This window comes from Amborella trichopoda, chromosome 11, assembly GCF_054954075.1.
Source record: "Amborella trichopoda isolate Santa Cruz 75 chromosome 11, AtrichopodaSantaCruz75HAP2 v2.0, whole genome shotgun sequence".
Lineage (NCBI taxonomy): Eukaryota > Viridiplantae > Streptophyta > Magnoliopsida > Amborellales > Amborellaceae > Amborella > Amborella trichopoda.
Window position 1 is genome coordinate 817,627 of NC_142346.1, and position 7,088 is coordinate 824,714.

Here is a 7,088-nt window from a genome sequence, read left to right on the forward strand (position 1 = left end):
TTTCAAGATTTTCATTTATTTATAGATCTACTTGATTTTAACCATTTTTGGAATTCAAAATTTTCTAATTAGCTATGAAAATAGATTTTAAGATAATACTAAGAATTTTTTATAACAAACTTACATGTTATATGATAAAATTTTAAGATGCGCCTTAATTGGATTGTTTAAGGTTGCATCCTTATAGAAACCGCACCCTTTTATATTTCACCCTTTAAGTTCCGCCTTTTTTGGGAATGTATATGGTATGTTAATTTTTTTCGAGCACTTATATGTAGCATAGTTTAATTAAGATCTAATTGGGAGGGGATTTTAGGAACCACTTAAGAATCACTAGATATTATTCTTAAAAGAAACATTTTGAAATTCAAGTTTTCTAACAGTTAGAACATTTAAAATGCAGATGGTCTATATTCATTATCGAGACATTATTTTTTAAATATATGTTGACCCTAATTTTTAAGGAATATTAATTTCTAATATAGAGATCATTCATATGTAAAATAAAAATAAAAAATAAAACTAAAATTTATTTTTTAAAATAAATATTCATGCCGTTGATTCTACGCTTTTTTTTTTGTTTTTTAGGGACCATCATCTATATCCATATTTGGATGGATAGTTTATGCCTTGGGGGATGCAAATGTTGAAATATGCGTGAAATGCATATAACGTTTTATAAGTTGGCTACATCAATCTTGTTTTGTCATTTTGCTCTATCAAGAGCTATACTTTCATGTTCCATGCATGTCTTTTTTTGGCCATCATCTTGCCCTTTCAAAGGCTTCAGCTTAAACTAAATCTCACTTCCTAATCGATGTTGTATTAGGTCTATGTTGCACTTCACTAGCTATCTAAGTCTATTTTCCCTCATCTCATCGTATATTGAAGCCACATCTAAATTCTTTCAAATGTATTCGTTTTGGATTTTATCATTTCTTGTCTTGCTACTCATCCATCTCAACATTTTTGTCATATTACGCTCATCCTATGGATATGTTGTTTATTGACCCCTTTAACATTCTGTCTCATAAAGCATGACAGGTCTTACAGCTAACCTATAAAACTTCCTCTTTAGTTTTATTGGTATGTAGCAGTCACATAAAACTCCAGATGTACATCTCTACTTCTTCCAATCGGCTTTATTCTATATGTGGCATCTTCCTCAATCTTTTCATTCTCTTGGACTATTGATCGAAGATATAAAAAATAACCTCTTTTAAGTATTTTTTTTGCCATCAATTTTCAATACTTTGTTTCTACTCATATTATTATTACTTTGTTTCTACTCATATTATTATTATTAAACTTGCATTCCATATATTATGTCTTAGGCCAAGTAATTTTAAGATATTTAGATTCTAGAGCATCCCTCTAAAGTTATAACTTTGAGTTGATACGTCCTCTAGTTACATGAAAACCATGTCAACTACGAATAGCATGCACTTCAGTACTTCATCTTGTAGGTAACTAGTTAATTCGTTCATAACCAAAACAATGAAATATGGGCTCAACACTGACCCTGATGTAGCTCTACTGAGATTTTATAACAATAATAATAATAATAATAATAATAATAATAATAATAACAACAACAACAACAACAACAATAATAATAATAAATTAATAATATATATACCACTTTTATTGTCATCTTCGAGAATCTAAAAATGAAATGGGAAAGTCTACAAGCCCATAGTGGTTGCTTTAGAGAGAGAAAAGAGAGAGAGAGATGGTCAAATAGAGGGAGGGGATAAAAGAAATGGAGAGAGACATTTTCCCATTTCTTTTATAAACATACAACTATTAAACCTAAAAGAGAGAGGGAGGCAGAGAAAGAGAAGGTGGATGTATTTTGGGATTTTATGGAAAGATCTTATGAGCTAGACTTTCTTGTAGACCTTTAAAGAGAGTGTAATGTTTCAACATTTATTTTTTCCTTTCATTTTTCTGGGTTCCTTATTTGCCTTCTCCCATCCCTAAATCACACATGAATGTCAATCGTCTCCACCATCCATTATTGCATATGAACGGCGGATAGCCATTGTACTACCATGCACTACATGCATAGCAATGTCTAGTATTTAACTTTTGGAAGAGGATGTATAACCTTTTTTCTAAAATCTTAAACCCCCTAGATCCATAAGACGCCTTTAAACCCTATGTAAGTTAAAAGAAAAAGACATTTAACCATCTCTTTACATTTTTCATTGTCAAAATTACATCATTTACTTTTTTTTATTCTTTTTGCTTCTAATAATACATTAAATAAATGAGATTAAGATGCCTCTTTTAACCTATTGGTGAGGTTCACCAAATGACAGAGAGATATGAGGGTTCAAGGGAGGTTGCAAGAGAAAGAGGGACTTCACCAAATTAGAGAGAAATATGAAGGTTCAAGGTAGGTTGTGAGAGAAATAGGGAGCAAGAGGTTCACAAGTGAGAAACCGAGAGAAAGGAAGGGGAAACTTTTCTAAGATTTTGATGAATGGGTCACTAGAAAAGATAAAAAAGATACATATTGTGATTAGGACAAAGACGTGGTTCGCATGCGGCCCAAGCCCGCACATGTAGAAATGCGATGCCTATTAAAAATCTATTTTTTAGATGGATTTTTGGACTTAATTTTTAAGGACATATAGTCTCTTACATGGAGATCATAAATATAAAAAAATAAATTATTTTTATCAAGAAAACATTTGGACCGTTAGTTTCCATTGTTTTTAGATGGACCGGCTACTTGCATCTATCTTTAAGATGGATGCTTTACACTTCTGGACCGCATATGTAGAAATGTGATCTAGTCCGCATGAAACAATTTTCCTTATGACAATAACAAAAATGAAAAACATCTTTTTTGATTTTTTTTTTTGCTTTTTAATTTTTAATTTTTTTTTTGAACTTGGAGACTAGGGGGTTTATTTAGGATTGTGATTTGAGAGACAGGTATACAAATTTTTCTCTTAACCTTTTCTCTTATTTTTCCTTTGGGTGGTTCAGGTGTAGGAATTGAACTTGGGTGGTTCAGGTGTAGGAATTGAACTTGACAATAGCGTTGTTTACATCAAATGGTAACCATTCAAGCCCAAGCCTGATTCCTATTAATCTATGCTAGTTCAATTTCTTAGAGCAAAAGCCCAATATGCCCAATATAGGTGAAGCTTAAAAAATTGTCACAAGCTGTTATTGCCACCTACTTTTGAAATTGATTTATTTTCCTAACCATGGAATTTGAAGCTTCAAAATGTGCAGATCTAACTGATCTTTGAATATTTAAAATAGATATCCAAAAAATGTTTTACAAGATAAAATATTTATAACATTTGAAATATTTTTTTCATATCCGTAATTGCTGATGTCGAGATGATTTTTCAAGCTTTCTAGCACTAGAAATGCATTTTGTTCCCCTGTACTTATTTCCCTATACTAAAAGGTGATTTGTTCTACTTTTGGTCAATGAGAAAAGCTACCAAGCTAAAACTCATTCGAAATAAAAAAAAAAGGGAAAAAAAACACCAAGCTAAAACTCATTTAGAAACTATAATCTTGTACTAAAATCAAGAATGTATTCAAGGTAGCAAGTTATTAAATCTCCATATGGTACACATATGCACCCAAGACACCTTTCACAAGAGGCGATTTCCCTCTAAAGAAGACTACTTTCTCTTTGTCTAGGGAAAGCATATGTATGGTGTACAATACACAATAGTAGAGATGAGTATCACCATTCCCCTGACTATGTATTGCAAGCAATACACTGGAGGAATATCACCTGGGCCATATAGAAGCCTAAATAGAGACTCACTAGAGAGCTTCATGTGCACTTCAACATTTACTTTGGTTTACCATGCTCCACTTCCATGCTTCTCTTCTTTCTTATCTCCTGACCCACCTTCAATGCCATCATGCTCCACTTCCATGCTCTTTGCTTTCCTTATGTCCGGACGGCGCTTTGTTCTATCATGCTCCACTCCCATCCTTCTCTTCTGTATTCATCTCCTGACCATCCTCTGGTTTGCTATGCTCCATATCCATGCCCTTACCTTGTTTACTATGCTCCATTTCCATGTCCTTCCCTTGCCTTATAGTCCCATCTATATTCTTGGCTTCTGGTGCTCCTGTCTCTTCACCTATGCCTTCTTCTCTGGTTGCTTTCTCTCGTCTTACTTTCACATGTCTCTCGGGCTTCTTGGTGATCTCTTCCCTGACTTTCTCTATGTTCTCTTCCAATTGATGTTTTTGATGTTGCTCTTTTTTTTCATTGGCCGAGGAATATGAACGATATTTATGTAGCGATTCGTTTTTTCTATAGATCAACAAATGTGGAAAATGCGCCATAGGAGTACCTGCCTTTCTTATATCCACCATGCACATATCTATCATGGTTTTTATTGCACGTAAATTGGAGAAGAATCTCATATCATGTTCAATTAGCCGTTCTGCCATGAAGCCCAAGTGAGAATCTGCAAAGGCACAAGCTTGTCTTTTGTCCTTGAAGATTTCAAAATGGGCCATTAGAGCTAAAACCAGTTCCTCAAAAAGCTCACAAAATTTCCCAGAAGGTTTTCTCTTGAGAAACTGCGAGGCATGGATGCAGAGCACTGCTTTCATGTACAAGGGCTTAAATAAGGGTGAATACACTGAGCTAGGCTCATCGCAAAGGTAAGTTGCAACTTTTGTGGAGACACAAATAGAAGGGTGCTCTGCATTGTAGCCTGTAATGCACCAATTAATGATTGGCCCACAGAATTTGAGTCGAACCACCTCGCTCAAATTCGCTGCAGAAAATGGCCTAATCTCAGAGGAAAAATAGAACTTCCTGGGCTCTAAATCCTCGATGGCATGCATATCTCCTTTCTCATCCAGAATTGTGAATCCCCGTGAGCCTTCGAAATTTGCTCTCAATGGATTTAGGTCCAGTCAAGTAGCCTGCAACCAATTCATTTTCAATCACATCTGCTTCTTGATTCATGCCCCCATTCTCCATTTTCATGGCCTCTTCTTTCCTCATCTCCATTTTCATGGGCCCTTCCCGTGGTCTACCATGCTCTACATTCATGCTGTCCTCTTGCCTCATCTTTTTCAACCGATAATCTCTGCAAATATTGCATACATGCTTGGTAACAGCCATGTCCTTCTTTGCCAAATCCTCACCCAGTTTCAACTGTGACCATGGCTTCTTTTTCCTTTCTCTTTTCACCTCTTCCTTCTTCATACCATGAAATAGCTTCACCACAGATTTTAAAGGCCCTGAAGCCCAACCCAGAGGCATATTAATCTCTGCCTTCTTCATTATCCCTGCCAATTTCTTGTATTCTGATTGACAGTTTTTGATCCACCAAATCTTGTAGTTGAGTGAAAGAAATGAACCACACGGCATTCTTTCCAATGCCTTTACTTCATCCACATTGAACTTTTTTATAATGCTTTTTATTGATGGTCTTAAAGAGAAGAATATCCAATCAAGTCCAATAAGCTGCTCTGCAACGAAACCCAAGTGAGAATTTACAAAGTTCCAAGCGGCTTCTTTATCTTTGAAGGTGTCAAAATGAGGCAATATATCCAAAACCAGTTTCCTACAGAACTCATCAAATTCCAAATTAGGATGAGCTCTAACAATATGAAAGGCCCGGATGCAGAGCATTGCCTTCTCATAAAAAGGCTTAAAGAAAGGCACGTAATCTGCACTTGGCTTTCGACAAAGGTAGTCTGCCATTTCTGTCGACACCCATATCTCAAGGGCCCCCTCCTTATAACCTGTGAGGCACAAAGATACGGCTGGACCAAAGGACTTGCACCGAACCCCTAGGTCGGGTTCTTCCAAATTATATCTTGGCCAAATCTCAGAGGTGATGTACAGTCGTTCATATTCCAAATTTTCAAAGGGCTGCAATGCCTCTCCCTCGTCCAACATCTCGAATCCCTCAAGTCTTCTTTGGGCCCGAGTGGTCTTGATATCTGTGGTCCCAGTCATGCTAACTGCGACAAACTCGTCATCACCCACCTCTATTTCTTTTTTTATTTTCCTAGTATCCATGGCCACCTTCTTTGCTTTTTCTGTATTCTTCTTCTGGTTCTCAATATTTATATGAAGAGATCGCTTCTTTGGAGGGCGACGCTTCTCTTTCTCCAAATAAGTTTGGGAGGACGTGGCCTCCATCATGACTGTCTCACCATCATTGTCTTTTGAAGCCTCCTTGTCAAACTCTTCATTGCAGTCGTGGATCGAGTAAAAAGAATCGGAAAATTTCCTTCTATTCACATCGAGCTCTCTTGGCCTAGGCTTCTCTTCTGCATGAATCACTAGATTTCTCATTCCCTCTCTCCCTTTGTTCTTTTCATCGATCGAGAAAAATGAATGACATGCCTCTCCAATATTCACATTGAACTTATCTATAATGATCTTTATGACTGGCAGTTTAGAGAAGAACCTTGCATCGAGTCCAATTAACTGCTCGGCCACAAAGCCCATCTGAGAATTTACATAGTTTCGAGTGGCTTCTTCATCTTTGAAGGTGCCCAAGCAGTCCATTAGATCTAAAACCAGTTTTAGCAAAAACTCATCAAATTGCATATATGGTGCGTTATTTAGAATGTGATAGGCTAGAACACAAAGCATTGCCTTTCTGTATAAGACCTTATAGAAAGGCGAGTAACCTTCATTGGGCTCTTCGCAAAGGTAATCTGCAACTCGAGTTGAGACCCAAATAAAAGGGTACCCCTCATTGTAACCTGTAATGCACCAGGAGGTGATCTTCCCAAACATCTCACATCGTACCACTTGGTTCGAATTGGCTACATTGAATGGCCAAATCTCAGAGGTAATGTAGAATTCATCGGACTCTGAGTCTTCAATTTGTTGCATAGCTTCTCTCCCATCCAAAATCTCGAATCCCCTAAGTGTTCGAAGGGATCGCTTGGCCTCACTATCTCCGGTTCGGGTCATGCTAATTGCTTCTAACTCCAGTATTCCTACTATGTCCTGAGGATCCATGAGTGCCTTCCTATTCACATCGAGATTCCTCTCATATGTCGCATTAGTTTCGAGGGAGCCGTTCTTTTTACAACTGGAAGGAGTGGATGGGGAG